The sequence below is a fragment of the Rhinatrema bivittatum genome, chromosome 8, assembly GCF_901001135.1.
Source record: "Rhinatrema bivittatum chromosome 8, aRhiBiv1.1, whole genome shotgun sequence".
NCBI classification, from domain to species: Eukaryota; Metazoa; Chordata; class Amphibia; order Gymnophiona; family Rhinatrematidae; genus Rhinatrema; species Rhinatrema bivittatum.
In genome coordinates this window covers 238,156,498-238,181,844 of record NC_042622.1, presented here as the reverse complement: position 1 = coordinate 238,181,844, position 25,347 = coordinate 238,156,498, and the positions used below count along the sequence as shown (strand labels likewise).

At 45.6% G+C, this 25,347-nt stretch overlaps 1 protein-coding gene across 1 annotated transcript in view; it reads right to left on the bottom strand.

Annotated features, from left to right (window-relative positions):
• The window catches only part of CHERP (calcium homeostasis endoplasmic reticulum protein), a 230,184-nt gene that overhangs the window by 81,036 nt on the left and 123,801 nt on the right, over positions 1-25,347 (bottom strand).

Here is a 25,347-nt window from a genome sequence, read left to right as displayed (position 1 = left end):
TTGCTACCAGTTCAATGAGCTTTTCCAGGAGACTCTCAGCCCCAGAGGGTGTCCAGTTGAGTTGACAGGGTGAGGTATCTTTTTATACATTTGAAAAATCCTCTGTAAAGAATATGATTTTTCCCCTCTCCCAACACCCTCTATTTTTGTCTTGCTCTTTATAAAAAAAAAAAGTTATCAGTGTGCTAGGCAGTTTTCATTGGCAACTGATTTCCCAGTGAAAAGTGGTTTTTCTGGGGGGGGTGGCAGGGGGCACAAAATTTGGGCTGTTTGAGATCCTCTCCAGCCTTTGCTATTCTGTGCCATTTTTTAAACTGTGTGTGTGGGGGGGGGGGGGGGGGGGAGGGAAGGGGAATATGTAGTGAATGCAGCTTGTGGAAGCCGGTGCTCTAGCAGCATTGCCAGCCTCTCCTGTTCAGTTTGTGAGAAGACTAAATCTTCCAGGGGAACATCTCAAAAAACACAGTTTTGGCCAACATGGATGTTAATGTTGACGAGTCCTTGGTTTTAATCCTTGAGCACCAGGATAGTTTTTCTGATTTTACCTCTGCTCAGGAGGAGTTTCAGCAGGAATGAGTGCCATTTTAAATCAGTCCTTTGAGGAAGCCAGAAAGACCACAGGAGGGTTTACCAACGGATTCCTCAGGGACCTCCTGTTCTTCCCAGTGAAAATCGGTAGGTTCTTTCCTTGCAAATATCTGTGGGCAATTGCCTTCAGCTTCATTACCAGTAGACCACTTCTGATCAGTGGGATTTGGATGTGATTAAAAATGGCTTTGCCCTAGAATTTGCTACTTCAGTTTTCAATGCCTTTATGGCTTCCCCATGTATATCGCCTGTCAAAAATATAGTGGTTTAGGCTATCATCAAAAAGCTTTAGCTTCTGCAAGTAGTTGTTCCTGTTTCTCGAAGCCCATTTACTTTGTGATTCCAAAGGAGGATGGATCCTTCAGATTAATTTTTGACCTCAAGGAAGTGAATAAAGTTTTGTATCTCATATTTTCAAATGGAGATCTTCCGACTGGTTTTAGTGGCAGTACAAAAGGGAGAATTTATCTACTCTCCAGATCTCTCAGAAGCTTACTTCTCTATTCCCATCCAGGAAGACTATAAAGGATTTCTCAGTCTATGCATAATGAACATAAGAACAGTTCTTTCAAATCACCATTAAATATTGTTTCAGACACAGGTATCTCCCCAATATTCTGTTCAGTAAATAAAGTAAAGAATTAATTTAGTCTTTCCCCTATGGCCTTGTTTTACCAAATGCCAGCCTAACCCCTCAATCATCTAACTGTCCAACCGACGATTCCCTCACAGGCTTCCCGCTTCAGATATATTTTAAAAAGTTTTTATTATGAGTTTTTGCCTCTACAGCCAGCTTCTTTTCAAATTCTTTTTGCCTGCCTTATCAATGTTTTACATCTAACTTGCCAGTGCTTATGCTTTTTGCTATTTTCTTCACAAGAACTTAAGATTGCTGTACTCGGTCAGATCAAAGGTCCATCGAGTCCAGGATCCTGTTTCCAACAGTGGCCAATCCAGGTCACAAGTACATGGCAGGATCCCAAAGAGTAGATGGATCCCATGCTGCTTATCCCAGAAATAAGCAGTGGATTTCTGCAACTCCACCTTAATAATGGTTTCTAGACTTTTCCTCCAGGAACTTGTCCAAACCTTTTTTTATACGCAGCTATACTAACAGCTTTCACAATGTCTTCTGGCAGTGAACTCCAGAGCTTAATTATGCATTGAGTATAAATTTTTCTCTGATTAGTTTTAAATGTACAACTTAGTAACTTCATTGTATCCCCTGTACTTTTTGAAAGAGTAAACAGATTCACATTTATTCTTTCTACTCCATTTTATAGACATCTAAGATATCTTCCTTCAGCCAAATCTTCTCCAAGCTGAAGAGTCCTAACCACTTTAGCCTTTTCTCATAGGGGAATTGTTGCATCTCCTTTATCATTTTGGTCACCCTTCTCTGTACCTTTTCTAATTCTGCTACATCTTTTTTGAGATGTGGTGACCAGAACTGCACACAATAATCAAGATGAGGTTGCATCATGGAGTGATATAGAGGCATTATGATATTCTTAATTTTATTCTCCATTCCTTTCCTAATAATCCCTAGCATTCTATTTGCTTTCTTGGCAATTGCTGCACACTGAGAAGAAGATTTCAATGTGTTATCAACGACAACACCTAGGATCATTTTCCTAAATGGTGACTCCTAATGTGGAACCTTGCATTGTGTAGCTATAATTTGGGTTATTCTTCCCTAAGTGCATCATTTTGCACTTGTCCACATTAAATTTTATTTTCCATTTTCATGTCCAGTCTCCCAGTTTTGCAAGGTCCTCTTGCAATTTCTTACAATCCTCTTGATTTAAGTTTGAACAATTCTGTATCATCGGCAAATCTGATCATTTAACTCGTTCCCATTTCCAGATCATAAGAACATGCCATACTGGGTCAGACCAAGGGTCCATCAAGCCCAGCATCCTGTTTCCAACAGTGGCCAATCCAGGCCATAAGAACCTGGCAAGTACCCAAAAACTAAATCTATTCCATGTTACCATTGCTAGTAATAGCGGTGGCTATTATCTAAGTCAACTTAGTTAATAGCAGGTAATGGACTTCTCGTCCAAGAACTTATCCAATCCTTTTTTAAACACAGCTATACTAACTGCACTAACCACATCTTCTGGCAACAAATTCCAGAGTTTAATTGTGCGTTGAGTGAAAAAGAACTTTCTCCGATTAGTTTTAAATGTGCCACATGCTAACTTCATAGAGTGCCCCCTAGTCTTTCTATTATCCGAAAGAGTAAAAAACCGATTCACATCTACCCGTTCTAGACCTCTCATGATTTTAAACACCTCTATCAAATCCCCCCCTCAGCCGTCTCTTCTCCAAGCTGAAAAGTCCTAACCTCTTTAGTCTTTCCTCATAGGGGAGCTGTTCCATTCCCTTTATCATTTTGGTCGCCCTTCTCTGTACCTTCTCCATCGCAACTATATCTTTTTTGAGATGTGGCGACCAGAATTGTACACAGTATTCAAGGTGCGGTCTCACCATGGAGCGATACAGAGGCATTATGACATTTTCCGTTTTATTCACCATTCCCTTTCTAATAATTCCCAACATTCTGTTTGCTTTTTTGACTGCCGCAGCACACTGAACCGACTATTTCAATGTGACTATGTCACATTGAATGTCACTATGACGTCTAGATCTCTTTCTTGGGTAGTAGCACCTAACATTGTGTAACTATAGCATGGGTTATTTTTCCCTATATGCATCACCTTGAACTTGTCCACATTAAATTTCATCTGCCATTTTGATGCCCGATTTTCCAGCCTCACAAGGTCTTCCTGCAATTTATCACAATCTGCTTGTGATTTAACTACTCTGAAAAATTTTGTATCATCTGCAAATTTGATTACCTCACTTGTCGTATTTCTTTCCAGATCATTTATAAATATATTGAAAAGTAAGGGTCCCAATACAGATCCCTGAGGCACTCCACTGCCCACATCCTTCCTCTGAGAAAATTGTCCATTTAATCCTACTCTCTGTTTCCTGTCTTTTAGCCAGTTTGTAATCCATGAAAGGACATCGCCACCTATCCCATGACTTTTTATTTTACTTAGAAGCCTCTCATGATGAACTTTGTCAAATGCCTTCTGAAAATCCAAGTACACTACATCTACAGGTTCACCTTTATCCACATGTTTATTAACTCCTTCAAAAAAGTGAAGCAGATTTGTGAGGCAAGACTTGCTAAAAAAGCAGTGGTCCCAGATTAGATCCCAGGGGCACTCCACTATTCATCTTTCTTCATTGAAAACATTTCCCATTTAGACCTCCTCTTTTTTTTTTTAAATCTTTTAACCAGTTCCCTATCCACAATAGAAAATTGCCTCCATCCCATGACTTTAATTTCTTAAGTCTTTCATGAGGGACTTTGTCAAATCCTTTCTGGAAATCCAGATACACTATATCAACTGGCTCATCTTTGTCCACATGCTTATTTTCACCCTCAAAATACTGTAGCAAATTGTGAGGCCTTGGCTAAATCCATGTTGGCTTTGTCCCACTGAACTATGCTTATCTATATGTTCAGTAACTTTGTTCTTTATGGTAGTTTCTAACATTTTGTCTGGCACAGCCGTCAGACTCACTGGTCTGAAGGTTCCTGAATTACCGCTGGATTCCTTTTTAAAAATTGGCATTCAGATGGATGCTTTTGTCAATTTTTGAAATAAGTTCTTTTGGCTAAAATAGCCTATTTCATCTCACTTTTCAACCATGCCAGCAGTCATTTGGCCTTCCCTCCACCCCTTTCAATGCATGGAATATATCTAGTCTGTGCTTCCAAGATGGTATTTTTAAACTATGTCCATGCCTCATGCAGTTGCACCCTCTGGTCCTTTTCTAACTGTACTCTTCATTTTATCAAAGTGTCCCTTGAAAATTAAATGCTAAAGCAATAGATTTACATAATGTCCTCCCTCCAGACATGAAGTCAAACTTGATCATGCCGTGATCACTATTGCCGAGCGGCCCCACTATTGTTACCTCTCACACCAAATCTTGCGTTACACTAACAATTAGGTCTAAAATGACTCCCTTTTTGTCAGGTCCTGGACCAGCTGCTTCATGAAGCAATCATTTAATTCATCTAGAAATTTTGCCTCCCTAGCATGTCCTGATGTGATATTTATACAATCAATTGTGGGGTAATTAAATCTCCCATTATTACTGTGCTGCCAAATTTGTTAGCTTCCTTAATTTGTTACCATTTCATTTATTTATTTATTTTGAATTTTTATATAACCGACATGCCTATAAAGAATACAGATCATACCGGTTTACATTGGAACAGAACTTTCCCTGGGAGGCGATATATTAAACAATGAACATTAGCGAATTATAACATTCATTGACTATTTCAATGTGTTATCCACTATGATGCCTAGATCTTTTTCCTGGGTGGTAGCTCCTAATATGGAACCTAACAACGTGTAACTACAGCAAGGGTTATTTTTCCCTATATGCAACACCTTGCACTTGTCCACATTAAATTTCATTACCATTTGGATGCCCAATCTTCCAGTCTAAAAAGGGCTGGATAAAGGTCTGGGGCTTTAAATTCTCTAAAGGTGCAAGCTGCAGCTATTTCATGCTTCCGGGGCAGAGTCCAGGGAGTTTCCATCGCTACCCATCTGGATGTATCTCATGTCCTCTGGTGGATTAAATGTGTGTGATTCTCTTTCAGACCTTTGGATCCATCACTTAGACCTTAATCTGGTCCTCAGTTTTGGTAGGTCTGCCATTTGAACCTCTTAAAGAGCTTCTCTAAAAGATCTGCTCCTAAAGATGATTTTTCCCGTCACTATTTGTTCTATCAGATGGATCTCCAATTTGCAAGCTTTGTTACTTAAAGATCCTTTTGTTTCTCTTTATCCAGTCCTTTCCTTTTTATCAAAAGTAATGTGTTTCACAAACCAAGCAATTACTCTTCCAGCATTCTCGTGGGAGACGTGACATGGTAAAATAGATCTTGTCTGCCGTTAGATTCTTGACAAGCTATTATATATTTGGAGGTTTGCAATCTGCTCCAGAAATCCAATAGATTGATTGTATTATTTGGAGGGCACATAAGGTCAAGGCAGCTTCCAAGGCTTCTTTAGCTAGATGGATTAAAACAGGAATTCCTTCAGATTGCCTACTAAAAGGCCGTCAGGCTCCAAAAGTCCATCAAGCACTCTCAACAAGAGTTCAAGTTTTTTCCTGGGCGTTCTCCAGAAGATATTTGCAAAGTGGCTACCTGGTCTTCTCTGCATACTTTCACTAAACATAAAAGGAGTGGAGTAGCATAGTGGTTAGAGCAGTGGTTCAAGTTCCACTGTCGCTCCTTGGGTCACTTTACCCTCCATTGCCCCAGGTACAAACTTAGATTGAAAGCGCTCTGGGGATAGGGAAATACCTACACAGTACCTGACTGTAATCCACTTTGAAGTGCTGAAAAAAGTGTGAAAAGTAGAATATTTAAAAAAAAAAAAATCTAAATATACTGGATATATATTCAAGGGAGGACATAGCTATTGGTTCTGCTGTTCTCAAGTTGGCCTACACCTATCCAGACACATGGGAAGAAAAAAAGTTAACTTACCTGATACTTTCCTTTCCTTGAATCCTGCTACTCCAGTTCAGGACCTTCCAGGAAAGCTAAACGTGCAAAGGTTTTTATTTCGGTTTATAGAAATTGATTGTTCTCAGACTAGAGAACAACTGGAGGTTCATTTGTTCTTTACTGTGTTAAAATTATTTTAGGAAGTTAGTAATTAGATTCCTGGAAGACATTTTACATGAAGGTGGAGTTGAGATTGGATCAAAACAATCCCCAATGAGGAAAAATTGGAATTGAAAGTTTGTTTCCTTGCCGTGCTGTGGAACTCATTGGCTGGGAGGATGCTGCCACAGTGGCAACAATCATCTTCCCATACATCCTCAGGCCTAAGTACACCACCTTCACGACATGCCTTGGCCCAAATAGCCCCAGCAAACAGGGATTTCAATTCTGGATCCCCACACCTCAATACCATGCTCTGAGCCACAGGGGCAACACAGTTTTTAATCAGATTTGACATGTTTTTCCACTTATTTCAGTAGAACCACGTCAAATACACATTTTTACTTGTTCATTCCTGTAAGAACATTGCATAGCTATCAAAAGGAGGAAAATTATACGTAACCAAGTACAGCCAGTAAAGTGATGCCAAGGGAGTACAACAGAGAGGTAGAAGAGAGGTGCAGTGCCCCTCAATATCTCAGATGAAAGATGAGCAAGGTGAATTTTGACTATTTTGCATGTTCATGAACCATGGTGAAACTAGAGGCAAAAACATAAAAGACAAATATCATAGCCAAACAAAACTGAAGTTTCACAGATTCCTGGACCCAAAGAGGTAGATCTTTAAAAAGTACGTGCACGCATACTTTTGTTCGCGCAACCGGCGCAAACAAAAGTACGCCGGATTTTATAAGATACACGCGTAGCCTATAAAATCTGGGGTCGGCGAGCGCAAGGCTGCGCAAAATCGGCAGCCTGCGCGCCGAGCCACGCAGCCTGCCTCCATTCCCTCCGCATCCCCCCACCTTCCCCTCCCTTCCCCTAGCTAACCCACCCCCCAGCCCTACCTAAATCCCACCCCCTACCTTTGCTGTACAAGTTACGCCTGCTTGAGGCAGGCGTAACTTGTATCAACCCTACCTGGTGATGGTAGTGGAGGAGGTGTATGAAGTGGAGACTGTGCACTGAACGCTCCAGTTTTGTTAAATTTGGACTTTCTAAATCCCTGAAATTACTTTAAATGTGGAGTGGAATGCCCTAGTGGCTCTCGAAGCCTCTATAATCGTCTCTGACTAAAGCTACTTTAGATACCAATAATCGTGTGTTAGCTAATGCTAGTTTAGTTTCTACTTTTGGATGAAGGCTGGATACTATTGAAACTCGTATTACCACGGTTGAGAAAGTTCAGCAAGCTTTAGTTCATTCTGAACAAAAACTCCAAGAAGCTGGAAAATATGGAAAATTTCCTGAGAAGTTTTAACATCAGAGTACTGAATTTTCCTATTATAAGATTGGTGTCTTCTGTAGAACTGTTTAGAAATTACATCTCTCAAGTTTTGAAGATTCCTTCAGCTGGAATGCCGATGAAAACTAAGACATATTATTTGCCATAACCCTAAAATCAGTGTCAGGAATCCTCATTGGATCTTTCAAACATCTTGGAAACATCTTAAACTATGGAGATTTCACAGAGAGGAACTCTCTTGGTGATGTTTGCTTTTCAGTCTGATAGAAATAATGTCTTAAAATTCTTTATTCGCAATAGATTACTTTTGTTTAATAGGGGAAAAGTATGGGTTTATCCTGACAACACGCGAGCAACCCAATTACGTCGGAAACAATTTCTATGCATTCTGAGGTGGTATCTAAGTGGGTCAATTAATTTTGTGTTATCCTTGCAAATGTCTTGGGAGATATCATTATGTGAATTATGTTTTTTAAAATCATCTCAACTTCGATCGTTTGTGAATTTGCACGCCTAGTTGCTACACTCAGTAGTTGGCAATTTATTGCGATAACTGATGTTTGTCTCTCATTTCCTTTTTATTATTTCTTGATCTTATATTTCTGCTCTTTAGTTCTTCTTGATCTCCCCTATTTCCTTTTATTAATAGAAAGGCTGGCTAGATTATTTGCCTGTTCATATTTGACATTTCTTACATATTTTCTTGTCCATCTCTTATTTCTGTAACAAGAATTGTGTTAATTTGAAATGTATGAAAAAATACAATTAAAAAAAACAAAACACTTGTAGGTAAAAGATCCCTAGTGTTTCAAAACTGCCCACAAACGTTTTATTCCTGAACTCTGCGCACTAAACTAATATGCTGGCACAATCTAACACAGTGTTTTATTAGACCATGCCTCTCTCTTTTTATGTTAGCCTAGTTCAGACAAGAAGATTATTCATCCTTTCCTGCTTCACTCACCCTGGAGGGGGTCTAGTGCTGCTGTTACGACTGTCGCTGCCCGACGTCTCCACTCCTTCCTCCTTCCCTCTTTGGCGACTCCTCCCGCGGTTGATGGACATCTGGCTACCGCGGCGTCTGCTTGCTGTCCTCTCCGGTCCGGCTTGGGCACTGCATCCCGCCATGTTGTTCAGCTACCATAGGGCACGCGCGCCGCGCAGCCCTGCTTCTTTATTCCTTCTTTGGCGCAAACCTCAGGAGCGTCCCCCTGTGATGACGTCACGCATCCCAGATACAAAAGCCTACTCTGTTTAATAGCTAATTGAGTTAGCAAGGGACTCCTTACGGATGGGATTCACTCTCCGTACCTAGCTACTCTGCCTCTCCTTAATTGGAGTTACTCTATCGGGGTGCCCACTCCTCGGGAGCCTCTCTCTTTTCTTTCAGGTCGCTGTCTGGATCCGGTACTTGCTCGAGGGCCCATATTCCCGGACTCGCTGCCTGAGCTCACTTCTGCTTGGAAGAAACCGCTGCCTACACCATCAGTGAGTTACCATCTATATTCTCTCAGAGCTGTTCCCTGGAACCAGGTACTCGCTCCTCGAGGGCCTGCCTCTATTCTAGCTTCTGTGTTACCTTCCGGGAGAAACCGCTGTGTGAGTAACCAATCAACGATGCTCTATATCAGAACCCTGTGTATGCTCCACTGTACTCACTATCTCAGTTTTGCTCCACTATAGCACAGCTATTGAGGGATCGCTGTTCCAGTGTCCTGAGGACTACAAGCCCAGCCGGTCTTCATCTCTACTCACTACTGCCACCTCTGGTGGCTTCTCAACTCTGTCTAATAAAAGATATAACCCTGTGTTGTGTGTCCCAAAGCTGAGCCTGACCTGTGGCCCCTCACAGGACTTCCCCCGTGGGCGTGGTCATCTCCCACAGTGTCCAAGGGTCCACCCAAAACCTTACAAACAATAACAGCTGCCTTCAGCTCTTCAGCAGATAGTGCAGACATGTGGACTGGAGCTGCAGCTATGAATAGGCCAGTCCTGGGAAGGCTTTAGACCAATGTTTCCAGTGGACCATAGGCTGAGTCTTGGTGGCACTCTGGGCAATAGTCTTGATGGGACTGATTCTCCCTTGAGAAGTTAGGGGTCTGAGTTTCCGCACTGATGGGTCAAGCACAATGTGGTCTCTGATAAATTTGTCCCCTTGGTGAGTCCAGCAGCAGGAGCTGATAACACATTCTCTCTCTATTCTGGGAGAGCAACAGGGAGGCAGTAAAATTGATTAAAAAAAAAAAAGTTTCAGCACAGTCTTTGCCCTGGACTGCCTCCTGCTCTCCTATGATGCCAGATTTGGACTGTCAGGGGTTCTGAAGTGTTTACTCTCCCCTCTTCCTCCCTCTGCTTGCTTCCAGGTATGGATGTAAAAAGAGGTAGGCATGGCACAGCAAATAAGTCACAATAGTTTAGTTTGTCAGCTGGTGCATCCTGCCTGGATTGTGAGTAGGCAGGCACCAAGCGGTCAACACCCTGCCAAGAGCAAAACTGGATGTGTTGCCAGTACTGTATTGCAAATGGAATAGGGCCTGGTTGGCACTCCTGTTTTGGCTGGGTCAGTAGATATTATATCACTGCTTCACACCAAAAATAAATGTATCAGGCAGGCTCTTTACCTCCCTCTTCCTTCCAAAAGTCGAACGGGGAAGTTCTGTGAGAGCTACATATTTTCTCTCAAGCACTCACAGTCTGAGAGTTATTTCAGCAAGCGACCTTACATGTATGTTGGAGCTCTTCTCTGATAGCTGAGAGATGGAGGGAACAGCCTGAAGAAATGGTTCTTTTCCTTGTCCCAGCAGGTCTTTTAAGGCTAAATTAGGCTTCTAAGGCTCTAGATTGCAATATTCTGCTATATACAAAAATAATCCTGCTGCAGTCCTACTTATTATTTATATTCTGACTTTCAGATACTTCGAATTGAATTATATTCAGGTACTGTAAGTATTTCCCTGTTCACAGTCTACGAGCCCAATATTCAGTAAGACTATTAGTGGACAAGTTATCCAACTAAAGTTATCTGGCTAACTTGTCTCAAATATTCAGCAGGATATAACATCCCACTAATTATACTTGCCTAATCTGGCTACATGTAGACGGATAAGTAAAAACCTAACCGGCTACATGTATTTATTTAGCCATTTTATATACCATCACTCCAAATAAAGATCACAATGGTTTACCACATGACGTACATAATATACATCGACAATTACATTTGGATATAGCCGGTTAGAGTTTTTAGTTTTGTGGCCTTGTGTGCATCCTGTATTGGATATACCAATCAGAGAAAGTCTCTATATGTGCCCAAGACCACACTGCCAAATGGCATGGGGAAGAAACATATAACACGCCTACCTTATGCAACTAAAGATGGACAAATCATTAAGGGACCACTCCCAAGTCAAACCAATAAGCTAAAGGACATACAAGTCTAAGGACTGAAGTTCTATAAAAGAAGAGATCTAAGAGCAAGACACTTTTTCCACATTTTGTTACATTACAGCCTTATTCTAAAATGAGTATGCATTTTTTCCCTCCTCAATCTACACACAATACCCCATGTAATGACAAAATGAAATAAGGTTTGCAGAAATTTGAAACAATTAAAAAATAAACCAAAATGGAGAAATTACTACTTACCTGAATTTAGTTTTCCTTAGTGTACACAGATGGACTCAGGACCAGTAGGTTATGCTCCCCTGCCAGCAGATGGAGACGGAGCAAGCTGACGTCACAGTATATATACTTCTGCAGTAACATCAGCCTGCCAGTATTCTCTTCAAAAGCAACTGTAGACAGACTAACAAAAAAAAACTTGATTAAAAACAGTCAACCATTACTGTACTCAAGAACAAGAAACACTGAATTCAAGCAAGGAATGTATATACCCCAATCTAGGGACTGGAAGAACCCTTACCAGTAATCCCCTGGAACACGTAGCCTACAGGAGGATCCTTGATACAATCATTCGGCAGTCGAGGGCGGGAAGCTGAGTCCATCTGTCTACACTAAGAAAAACTAAACTATCAGGTAAGTAGTAATTTTCTCCATTTTCTAGCATGTAGACAGATGGACTCAGGACCAGTGGGATATAACAAAGCTACTCCCGAATAGGGTAGGAGGCTGACCGCAGTCCAGTCAACACCGCACATGCAAAGGCTGTGTCCTCCTAGGCCTGCACATCCAGACGATAGAACCTGGAAAAAGTGTATAGAGAAGACCACGTCAGCTCAGCAAATGTCGACGGGAGACAACAATCTAACCTCCGCCCATGACATTGCCTGAGCCTTAGTGGAATGAGCCTTAACCTGCATCGGCAACAGCTTTTCAGCAGCCACATACACGCCCGTGACTACCTCCATAAGCCAGTGATCTATAATAGCCCGCAAAGGTGGTTCGCCCTGCTTCCTTCCACCAAGAAGGATAAAAAGGCGATCCGGTTTTTTGGAGAGGTTCAGAAACCTCCCGATATCACACGAAAAGTCTCTTGACATCTAAGGGACGCAGGAGGCGATACTCCTCCGCATCCCTGACCTTATCCAGGGACGGCAAGGAAACAGACTGATTCAAATGAAATTTCGACACCACTTGGGCAAGAAGGATGGAATACGCAACTTTAATGCCCCTGGCATCATCCGAAGGAACGGCTCCCAGCAAGACAAGACCTGCAGCTTGGAAATTTGACACGCAGAACAGATAGCCACCAGGAACACTGTCTTCAAGGTCAATAACCGCAAGGAAAGGCTACACAGTGGTCAGAACGTAGAGCCCTCCAAGAATTCCAACACCAAATTAAGACTCCACAATGGAACCAGTAACTTCAAGGGAGGCCAAAAATGCTTCACACTCCCTTCAAAAAACGAGCCACAGAATGAGACAATAAGCGATCACCATTCACCGAGCCCCTGAAACAGGCAAGAGCCACAACCTGTACCTTCAAGGAATTAATGGCCAATCCTTTATTTAATCCATCCTGCAAAAATTTCAGAATGATCGGGAACTTGACCGAACGAGAAAGAACACCTCGATCCTCACACCAGGCCTCAAACAATCTCCAAACATGCACATAAACCAAGGAAGTGGAAAACTGAGCACGGAACAAAGTAGCAATCACAGCAGAAGAATATCCATGCTTCAACAAGCGAGCTCTCTCAAGGGCCAAATCGAAAGATAAAACCGAGTCGAATCTTCGTGAAGGACAGGTCCCTGCTGTAACAGATTCTTGGGCGGCAGAATTCGAAGGGGGTCTCCACCAGCAGGCTTTACACATCTGCATACCATGGTCATTGATGCCAATCTGGTGCCACCAGGACTACCATTCCTCTGTAGCCTTCGATTCTGCAAACCATCCTGCCCAACAAGGGCCATGGAGGAAAGGCATAAAGCAATTTGTCTTCGGGCCAGACCTATACAAGAGCATCTATGCCCAAGGATCATGGATCTCTCCTGTGATGAAGAATCGAGGAACTTTCGCATTGCGAGAAGTTGCCAGCAGGTCTAAGAACAAAAAGCCCCAGTGATCCACTATCGCCTGAAACGCCTTGTCAGACAACACCTATTCTCCTGGGGCCAATCTCTCTCTGCTGAGAAAGTCTGCTCTTATGTTATCTTTTCCTGCAATGTGAGAGACCGAGATCACCTGTAGATGTCCTTCCGCCCATTCCATAAGTTGGTCTATTTCCTGCAACACTTGTCGACTCTTGGTTCCTCCCTGACAATTGATGTAGGCTACCATCGTTGCGCTGTCCGACATCACTCAGACCTCTTGACCCTGAAGTCTCTGGCTGAGCTAGTAATTAATAACAAAAAAACAGAATTCCTACATCTAGAACGGAAAAATACGACGGTGATTCAAACTCCAATACAATTTAAAAATAAACAGAAAATAGAACTAGCCGAAAAAGTTCGGAACCTCGGTGTGATAATTGACACAGAACTCAGCCTCAAACAACACGTATCACTAAAAGTCAAACTGGATACGCTAAACTTATGGTTCTCAGGAAACAAAACCTTTACTAACACCTACAAACTTTGGTTCTCAGGAAACAAAACCTTTACTAACACCTACAAACTTTCAAACTATCCTGCAAGTATTAATATTTGTGAGCACCGACTACTGTAATGCCCTTCTCTTAGGATTATCATACACCACATTAAGACCACTCCAAATACTGCAAAACTTTGCCACAAGAATACCTACCGGTAAAAGAAAAAGGGATCACATCACTGAAACTCTAGCTGAATTACACTGGCTGTCCATTGAACACAGAGTACAATACAAAACACTATGCACTATACATAAATTAATTCACGACGAAAAAGCAGAATGGCTGAACACAGCACTACGTGTACATATCCCACATAGAAACCTAAGATCCAGTAACAAAGCCCTCCTAACCATCCCTTCAGTTAAATCAGCAAGACTGACCCAGGTCAGAGAGCAGGCGCTATCCTTGGCTGGACCCATATTATGGAACACCATGCCTCTGGAGAATAGACTACAGAGAGATTTTAAACTTTTTAAAAAGAGTTTAAAAACCTGGCTTTTTAAACAAGCATTTGTTAGAGAAAACGAAGTTTAGGAGAGTAATGAATACAGGCAGCAGAACACCAGCACACAGCACTTAACTCAGTATGTGTGCCTTTGTTATTTTATTGCACTTTTAACAAAAGTAAAAATATACAGTTCAATAGAATTATGCATAGACAAGAAAAAGGACAATATTTATAACTTTCATCAACTAGTCTTTATTATGAAACTATGTTACCGAACTTTAATGTTTGGATTACTTACCTGGTAATCCCCTTTTCCTTAGTGTAGACAGATGGACTCAGTACGAATGGGATAGTATCCGCGTGCTAGCAGTTGGAGACGGATCTGACGTCAGCACGGGGTATATAGCCCCACAGGAAGCGCAGCGATTCAGTAATCTTCCTTGCAAAAGCTGTTATGGATGTGTGTACTGACGCTCAGTGAAAAGTGAAAAGTGAAAACAGGATTCCCCTGACCGATTGACAGTGGCTGGAGACCGCCAGCATTCACAACCGGAAAGCGCAGAGACTGGTAGAGTGTACGCACGTATGTAAACAAATGCCCGGCGTACCCGGAACCGGTGAAACCCATGTGCACAGGCAGCTGGGCGGGATGCTGAGTCCATCTGTCTACACTAAGGAAAAGGGGATTACCAGGTAAGTAATCCAAACATTTCCTGGCGTGTAGCCAGATGGACTCAGTACGAATGGGATGTACAAAAGCTTTACTCCCCGCCGGGGCGGGAGGCTGCCTGAGGACCATGTAGTACCGCCCTTGCAAAAGCCGAGTCCTCCCTGGCCTGGACATCCAGACGGTAGAACCTGGAAAAGGTATGAAGGGAGGCCCACGTCGCTGCTTTACAGATTTCAGTCGGTGACAGCATCCCGGATTCAGCCCAAGATGCTGCTTGCGCTCTGGTAGAATGAGCCTTAACCTGTAGAGGCGGCGCCTTCCCAGCCTCCACGTAGGCTGCTCTGACAACTTCTTTAATCCAGCGGGCAATGGTGGGCCGAGAGGCTCCGTCACCTTGCTTCTTCCCGCTGTGTAGGACGAACAGGTGGCCGGTCTTTCGCAGGTCTTGAGTCACGTCCAGATACCTGGGCAGCAATCTGCCGATGTCGAGATGGCGTAATAAACGGCCTTCTTCAGATTTCTTCAAACCTACCGTGGTAGGCAAGGAGATAGTTTGGTTAAGATGAAACTGTGAAACCACTTTAGGGAGAAAGGAGGGAACCGTCCGAAGATGGATAGCTTCCGGAGTGATCCGTAGAAAGGGCTCACGGCAGGACAGTGCTTGTAGCTCAGAGATGCGTCGTGCGGAGCACACCGCCAGCAAGAACACCAACTTCAAGGTGAGAGACCGGAGAGATAAGCCCCGAAGGGGTCGGAAGGTGGATCCCGCGAGGAAATCCAAAACAAGATTAAGGTTCCATAAGGGCACAGGCCACTTCAGTGGCGGACGAATATGCTTGACCCCTTGCAGGAAACGAGAAACATCTGGATGCTTGGCGATGGTCTTGCCATCCCTCCTGGGACCATAGCAAGACAGTGCCGCAACCTGAACTTTGATGGAGCTGAGGGAGAGACCCTTCTGAAACCCATCCTGCAGGAAATCCAACACGATAGGTATGGTGGTGGCATGTGGATTGGTGCCATGAGTGTCGCACCATGCTTCAAATACTCTCCAGATCCGGACGTAGGTGAGGGATGTGGAAAACTTGCGAGCTCGGAGGAGTGTATCAATCACGGGCCCCGAGTAACCTTTCTTCTTCAGCCTAGCCCTCTCAAGGGCCAGACCGTAAGAGAGAATTGAGCCGGATCCGCGTGGAGGATGGGACCTTGACGTAGAAGGTCCCGGAGAGGAGGCAGAGGAAGAGGCTCCCCCGCCAGTAGTCGTCTCATGTCCGCGTACCAGGGTCTTCTTGGCCAGTCTGGTGCCACTAGAAGAACTAGGCCCCGGTGCGTCTGAATCCTGTGGATGATGGCGCCCAGCAGAGGCCATGGAGGAAACGCGTATAGTAGAGTCCCTGGAGGCCACGGCTGGACCAGGGCATCGAGTCCGTGTGAGAACGGGTCGCGCCTGCGGCTGAAGTAGCTGGGGACTTGAGCATTGGACTTGTCCGCCAGTAAATCCATGGCCGGAATCCCCCAGTGATCGACAATCATCTGGAAAGCTGTGGGGGACAGCTGCCACTCTCCTGGATTCAGGCTTTCTCTGCTGAGGAAGTCTGCTGTGGTATTGTCCTTCCCGGCAATGTGGACGGCGGAGATGTCTTGCAGATTCGCCTCTGCCCAAACCATCAGTGGGGCGATCTCCAGAGATACTTGTCGGCTTCTGGTTCCGCCCTGCCGGTTGATGTAGGCCACCGTGATGGCGTTGTCGGACATCACTCTGACAGCTCTGTGCCATAGGCTGTGAGCGAATTGAAGGCATGCCAAGCGGACTGCCCGGGCCTCCAGGCGATTGATGTTCCACGTTGACTCCTCCTTGTTCCATCGCCCTTGCGCGGTGAGTACTTCGCAATGTGCTCCCCAGCCGCTCAGGCTGGCATCCGTGGTGAGCAAGGTCCACGTGGGCGAGGACATCTTCGACCCCCTGCACAGGTGGTTGGACTGCAACCACCACCGCAGCTGGGTCCGAACACTGGCCGGTAGAGGAAGGTGTGTGGAATAGTCCCGTCGACGGGGGCTCCAGCGAGAGAGCAGGGAATGCTGTAGAGGTCTCATATGGGCCCGCGCCCAAGGCACCACTTCCAGGGTGGATGCCATGAGACCCAGAACCTGCAGATAATCCCAGGCTATGGGCCGACTGGCCCTCATCAGATGCTGGATGCGTTGTCGAAGTTTCAACTGTCTTTTGGTCGTAAGACTGACCGTGTCTGCCCGAGTGTCGAACTGCACTCCCAGATACTCTATCGACTGAGAAGGCAGTAGGCAGCTCTTGCTGAGGTTGATTACCCAGCCCAAGCTTTCCAGAAGGGCGATCACTCTGTCGGTCGTCCGCAGGCTCTCCTCCCGAGATTTCACCCTGATCAGCCAGTCGTCCAGGTAGGGATGGACCAGAATCCCTTCTCGCCTGAGAGCCGCAGCCACCACTACTACCACTTTGGTGAAAGTCCGTGGGGACGTGGCCAACCCGAAGGGTAGAGCCCGAAATTGGAAGTGGCGGCCCAGAACCTTGAAGCGCAGGTAGCGCTGGTGATCCGGATGGATCGGAATATGAAGATATGCTTCCGACAGGTCTAAAGCCGTGAGGAATTCTCCGGGCTGGACTGCGGCTTTGACGGAGCGCAGAGTTTCCATGCGAAACCTTGGTACCCGTAAGTAGCGATTGACTGACTTGAGGTCCAGCACAGGCCGAAAAGTGCCCCCTTTCTTGGGTACCATGAAATAAATGGAATAGTGTCCAGAATTCACTTCCCAGGCAGGTACTGGGATGATGGCTTTCAAGGACAGGAGCCTCGCCAGGGTAGCTTCCAATGCTGCCTTCTTGTGTATGGGACATGAAGATTCCACAAACTTGTCCGGGGGAAGATGATGAAAATCCAGATAATATCCTTCCCGGATAACGGCAAGGACCCACTGGTCCGACGTAATCCCGACCCATCTGGGGTAGAAGAGGGTCAACCTGCCCCCTATGGCTTCGTTCCCCAGATGGATCGGCAAATTCTCATTGCGGGGCGCGACCGGGGCCGGAGCCCGGGCCAGCCCCACGCTTGCGCTGCTTGGTCCGAAAGGACTGATTCCTGGCCGGAGGACGAGTCGCCTGATAGCGCCCTCTATACGGAACAAAGCGCTGGGAACTCCTGTCCCTGTAGGGCCGTGGAAAGGAGCGCTGTCCCCTCCTGGATCGATCTTCCGGAAGTCTAGGCACAGGAGAGGCACCCCAGGTAGTGGCTAGCTTATCAAGGTCACTGCCAAACAGAAACGAGCCCTGAAAGGGTAACCTGGTGAGACGAGACTTTGAAGGGGCATCAGCCGACCATGGCCGTATCCAGAGCTGCCTCCTGGCGGCCACGGAGGACGAAATCCCCTTGGCAGTAGTGCGGACCAAATCCGATGCGGCATCGGTGAGGAAGGAAAGAGCGGACTCCATATCAGCCGCTGGAGTGTTGTTCCTGACCTGAGACAAGCAGGCACGAGTCACCACAGTGCAGCAGGCCACAATCCGCAAAGACAGAGCTGTCACCTCAAAAGTTTGTTTCAGAATGGTGTCCATTCGTCTGTCATGGGGTTCCCCTGAGGGCCATCCCCCCTTCCACTGGAATAGTAGTGCGCTTGACCACAGCGCTAATTAAGGCGTCCACCTGAGGACATGCCAGAAGGTCCTGGAGAGCCGGAGCCAACGGGTACATGCCTTTCAGGGCCCGGCCCCCTCTGAAGGAAGCCACCGGCGCCGCCTATTCCAAATCTATGAGTTGCTGAGCTGCCTGCAAGAAAGGAAAATGGCGAGCTGTAGGACGAAGACCTTCCAGCAGGGGGTTCTGCGCAGAAGGTACCGAAGCACTGGGACCAGTGATATCCAACTCCGCCAGACACTGAGTCACGAGGTCCGAGAGGTCCTCCTTAGGGAAGAACCGCCTCATGGTTCTATAGGGCTCAATCCCCGGGGGGAGGTCCCCCTCATCCGGGAGGTCGGACTCGTCCGGCGAAACCTCCTGGTCCGATTGATCCGGACTGTCCAGGGGTGGGAGGTCCCGCTCCCGATAAGGCCGTGAGGGTCCAGGTACAGGATCCCTAGGCGCTGCCACCGTAGCGGCGGCCGCAGCGGGCACCGCAGAAGCAGTTAGCGCAGGAACTGCAGCAACAGCAGGAACCACAGGAGCAGCAGGGACAGCAGGGCCGGGATGGGAAGCCGTCTGCATCTGGACGAAGGCATGAATCCCCTTAAAGAGATCCACCCAGGAAATGGAAGCAGCCTCTAATCGCCGGGGCACAAGATCCCCCGGGACTGAATGGTCAAGACTGCCCCCCAAATCCGGGGTAGCCCCAGGGGAACTGTCAAGAAACTGAGGCTGAGACTGGTCCTGGCCGGAGGGTCCCCCTGCCGCCTCACATTGGGCACATAGTGAGTCTGGCTCAGTACTGCGTGTGGCTCTAAGGTGGCATGCAGAGCAGAGGCCAAGGGCTGAAATGCCGGAGACAAGCGGTTGCGCGCTGATCCATACCAAAGAGAACAAACGCGCAATAATATGCGGCAGCAATAGGTGCTTAATACAACAGGCGCACAATAGTAATAATAAGCGGCAGCAATAGGCGCGTAATACAACAAGCGCACAATCGCAATAATATGCGGCAGCAATAGGTGCTTAATACAACAAGCACACAATCGCAATAATATGCGGCATCAATAGGCGCTTAATACAACCGGCGCACAATAGGAAGAATAGGCGGCAGCAATAGGCGCTTAATACAGCAGGCGCACAATAATAACAATATGCGGCAGCAATAGGCGCTTAATACAACAGGCGCACAATAACATGCGGCAACAATAGGCGCGCACTACAGCAGGCGCACAATAGTAAGAATATGCCTGTCCCCTCCTGAAGAGAGCAAGCGCACGATCATAAGCAATAGGCAATCAGCAGTAAGCCGGTCAGCAATATACACCGTATGGCATGCAATAGGCTTTCAATAATATGCGGCATATACAAACAGTGGCAGCCAACATGCAAAAGTAATACGATATACGCACAAGGAGGAAAAAAGCCGCGCCCATTACGGGCGCGGAATACCTGAATAGGGCCACAAAATGGCGTCCTCCACGGCTTGCCACGCCGCCGATCCTCGAGACCTCGGAGACCTGGGCGAAGAGATGTACGCCGTACCCGATCTTCGGTGCTTCTAGGCTGGAACACAGGCGGTCTCCGGCTGCGGGGGGAAAGGGCTGTTACCTTCCGCCGCCGCGATTGGAGGAACTGCACCCGCTACCTCGTCCACGCCGGGACCGAGGGCCCCGAGGCCACACCCGAGTCTCCCCCGGGGGCCGTGCCCCTGCCGCGGTTCGGCCGGACCGAGGACTTTCCCACCGGGGGGCCACGGTAAGCGCCCCGGGAAGCTCAACTGGGGGGACGGACAGAACGGCCCCTGAGGAGCGCGGGGCTCGATAGTCGGTAGTAAAGTAGAAAAAGTAGAATCTAGAAGGAGAAAAAAAAAAAAAAAGAGAAATTTTAAAGTAGGCTTGGAAAGCACGCTGAACCAGCATGCAGGCACTCCAAACTGCTTTGGAGACGGAAATTACTGAATCGCTGCGCTTCCTGTGGGACTATATACCCCGTGCTGACCTCAGATCCGTCTCCAACTGCTAGCACGCGGATACTATCCCATTCGTACTGAGTCCATCTGGCTACACGCCAGGAAATGGCACTTTTATAGATAGTATTAATATACACAACCTCCATGTTTTTATATGTGCCTTTCTGGAAACCATTGTGATAGTATTTAACTTAACAACGGTATAGAAAAGATTTTAAATAAATAAATAGACTGCAAGCATGCCAACCGGACCGCACAGGCTTCCAGGAGATTGATGTTCCAGCGAGACTCTTCAGCATTCCAGTGCCCTTGGGCCATCAGCTCCTGACAGTGAGCTCCTGAACCCTGGAGACTTGCATCTGTCATGGGTATCAACCAGTTCGGTGAGATCAAGGAAACACCCTTTCTCAGATAAGCCTCCTGCAACCATCACTGGAGGCGAGAGCAGATTTCCATCGGCAAGTGGAGCCAAACCAAATAGTCCTGAGATTGCGGGTTCCAACGAGACAGCAGTGAGTGCTGAAGAGGACGCATATGCACCCTCACCCATGGTACCACTTCCAGGGTTGTCGCAATCAAAGCGAGCACTTGTAGATAGAACCACACTGTTGGGCGTATAGTGCCCACTAACTGACGCACTTATGTCATCAATTTCTGAATCCGAACTTCTGGCAGGAAAACCTTGCCCTGCCTCATGTCGAAACGAACATCTACATATTCCAGCAACTGAGATGGCTGAAGACTGCTCTTGGCCAGGTTCACCACCCATCTGAGCTCTTGCAGCAAGGAGATCACCTTGCAGGTCACAAGGCAGCTCTCTTCCCGAGACTTGGCTCGAATCAGACAGTCGTCCAAATATGGGCATACCAGGATCCCATCTCTTCTCAATGCCGCCGCTACTACCACCATAACCCTTGGAAAACATTCTGGGAGCGGTGACGAGACCAAAAGACAGTGCCCAATACTGATAATGGCACCCCAGCATCGCAAAACGCAGGAAACGTTGCTGCTCCAAATGGACGGGAATATGAAAGTAGGCCTTGGACAGATCCAGAGAATTCTGAAATTCCCCCAACTGCAAGGCCATTATCACCAAGTGTAAGATTTTCATGCGAGTCACCCTCAAATGATTGTTAACATTTTTGAGATCAAGGAAAGGATGAAAGGAACTCTCCTTCTTGGGCACAACAAAATAGATGGAATATCGCCCCATACTTTAAGACGTAGGACCAGGAACCACGGCCCTCAACTGGAGGAGCCTTAGAAGCATAGATTCCACTGCCTGCTTCTTCTGCAGGGAGTGACAAGGAGACACCATGAACAAGTCCCGAGGAATACTACGAAATTCCAGCACATATCCTTCTTGTATCACCTCGAGTTCCCACTGAATCGTAGTGATCTCAACCCACCTCTGATAAAAGAGAGAGGCATCCCTCTATCCCTTTCTCCCCGAAGGTGGGTCAACAAACCTTCGTTGGGGAGCTCGGGAGGATCCACCACCCGAGCCCGCTCCTCTCCTGGGCTGTCTAGAACGTAAGAACTGAGCCCTACCAAAAGGCCAAGTCCTCTGAAAGGTCAGCCCTCTGTAGGGATGTAATCGTTTGGAACACTGGAGTCAACCCGTCATAACAGAGGGGCACTGCAACTGCTTCTTATCCTCCGGTATTCGAGGGACTGGGGATTTGCCCCACTTACTGGCCAATTTCTCCAACTCGCTTCCAAACAAGAACAAGCCTTTAAAAGGCATTTTTGTAAGACTAGCTTTGGAGGCTGCATCACCTGACCAATTTTGCAACCATAGTTGATGCCTGGCCACTACCAGTGAAGTCGAGGTACGGATCAAATCGCAGTACCCATCAGCTAAAAAGGTGGCAGCGGATTCCATAACCGCTCTGGAATTCATTCTAGAATCAACACTTTCCTGAGAGAGAAGCAGACAATATCATACAACTAGGGTGCAACAAGCAGCTATCTGTAAAGTCATCGCCACTGCTTCAATCCTCCTATCATGCACATCCTTCAGGGCCGCTCCTCCCTCCACAGGGATAGTAATCCGCTTAAAGACGGCACAGACTAGAGCATCCACTTTGGGACGACACAAATACTCCCTCATCTCTGGATCCAGGGGGTACATGCCTGCCAATGTCTGACACCTTTTGAAATTTGCCTCTGGGGCGCCCAATTCAAGATCAATCAATTCCAAAATGACGTCCATAATAGGGGGAAAAAAAAGAGGAGGCTTTATGTAAGGAAACAAAAATGGGATTCTTCTTCGGTTCAGACATGGAATTTGCACCAGGAACACCCAGCATTTTCAAGGTCTAGGAAACCAGGGCTGGCAGTTCAGCTCTAAGAAAGAACCACAACATGATCCGATATGGTTCCAGTCCCGGCGGAATTTCCCCATCTTGCAGGGAATCAGGATCTGCCTCAGTGCCATCCGGGTTCCTGTCAGGATTACCTACAGAAAACAGAGGTGTGCTATGGCGCTTAAACATAGGACTGGAAAAGGGAGGGGCCACCTGACACGCTGAGGGTTCGACCTCACAGGAGCAGGCGAAGCTGAGGACTGTGCCTGAAGAAAGGATTGCAAACCCTGAAAAAACTCCACCCAGGAAAAAGCAGCCGGATCCAGGCCAAACCTAGAAGGAACTGGAGCAGGGCCCACTGAACTGTCATGTCCTGCGGAGGAACCAGTCAAGGAAGTTCCATAATCCGGCATTCCTCCATACAGATCCTTAACCAGACCATCATCAAGCTGGGAGGATCCAGGCTTAGCGAAATCAGAGGAAGACAGCTCTCCTTGAACATCTAAACAGCACTGACACATGTTAGAAAACATCAGGCTGAGATGCCCAAATATGACAGGCAACACAGAGAGAAAGGCACTTAGGTTTCTTGCTCACTGGCACCATAAGTGCACAAGTGACTGAGAATGTGCGCCCAGCCGGCTCGCTCTGAAAAATTTCAAGCACACAAAAATTATGCGCTCCAAAAGTAAGTGCTGCCAAAAACCACACGCGCAAACTGTGTACCAAGGCCGACCACAATAAATCAACCTTGGTTGTCATCACTCTAACTGGTATTATACAGACTCCGGAGTTCCGCAAGGTTCTGCCCATTTGGCTACTCTTTTCAACATATATCTGTTACCGTTATGCCATTTACTATCAGGCCTCAATAAATTTCAAAATATACTCCGATGATATCCAATTTATTCTCCCTTATGATACATCATGGAACCATACTCTTTCGTTAGCAACTCTCTATTTACAGACCATAAATATATGGCTAACACACAACCGCTTAACTCTTAATGCTGCTAAAACTGAAACTGTGCATTTATCCACCATCCCAAACTCTGTGCCCCTCCTCTGGAATTAATCTTTGAAAATTGCACCATTCCCATACGTGGTCAAGCGCATAATCTAGGCGTCATTATTGATTCCAAACTCTCCATGTCCACTAATATCTCAGTAGTAACAAAAACTTTCTTCTATAAATTACACTTACTAAAATAACTCAAGTCCCTTCTTTTTCCTAACGACTTTCGTTCTGTACTTCAAGCGCTAGTTCGTACCAGTCCTGATTATTGTAACTTACTGTATCTTGGACTTCCAGATTGCATCATTCAACCTCTCCAACTAACCCAAAATTGTGCCACTAGACTTCTCACTAACACTTCACGCAAAGCTCATATCATTCCCATTTTGAAACATTTACATTGGTTACCCATTCGTCAACATATACAATATAAAATTTTAATGATTGTTCACACCTTACTATACAATGTTTCTTCAATTTGGTTATGTTCTTCTCTTCACCTCTACCAACCACCTCGACACCTATGATCCACCGATAAAAACTACCTCCAAGTTCCCACCATAAAAGCTGCAAGACTGGATTTAACTCGCAATTGCACCGTTTCTGTTGCAGGCCCTAGACTCTGGAATTCTTTACCCAATTCAATATGCCACCAACATGAATTCAAAAAAGCTATCAAAACATATCTATTCATTTCAGCATTTCCAGCTCCACCATAATTTCCTTTCTTTTAAGACTGTCTTAACCATATTTTTACATTCTATTATAACCTTTGTAGTATTATGCCATTGACTATTTTATATGCTATAATTTCTTAATTATCGTATTATGCCTTTGCTTGTTTTGTTTTATAATTTCTTTAAACTGATTATGTATGTTTTTATTCTGTAAACCGCCTAAATCTAACACTGTATAGGCGGTATACAAATCTTTTAAATAAATAAACAAATAAATAATGTGCACTAACTAATCCATAATACAAGTTACACCTGTATTATGGAACACACTCAAACAGTAACAACTCTATCTATAAAAAGGCAACACTACAAATAATAAACCAGGCCCTAAACACTAATACACTTCCTATTAGGAAAACAGAATAAGCCAAGCTGCTATAGATCCACACACAGAAATAACTGTAAAGCTATACTAATAAATGTTACAAAACAGCTGATGAACAGAACATCCAACAATTAAAAATTCATTAAAATTATCCAAATATCAATAAAATATTTCAAAACAGCAGACCACATAATACCCAATAATTAAAATGGCAGTCAATCAAGAAAAATAAACGTAAAAAGACACCTTTACTTACCCTCTTCAGCAACTCTTCTACTCCTTTCCCTTGCAGGCCAAAAGTACACAACAGAAGCAGCAGCAGCTGCTGAAGCTCGGTCCTCGTGATCCTCTTCTTAGGGCCCACAACCAGACACAGACACACACACACACACACAGACACACACACACACTTAAACCCCACGACCAGTTTAAGGATTTTTCCTCTAGGAATTTATCCATATCTTTTTTAAACCCAGTTACACTGTCATAACATCCTCTGGGAATGAATTCCAGAGCTTAACTATGCACTGAGTGATAAAGAATTTTCTTTGGTTTTAA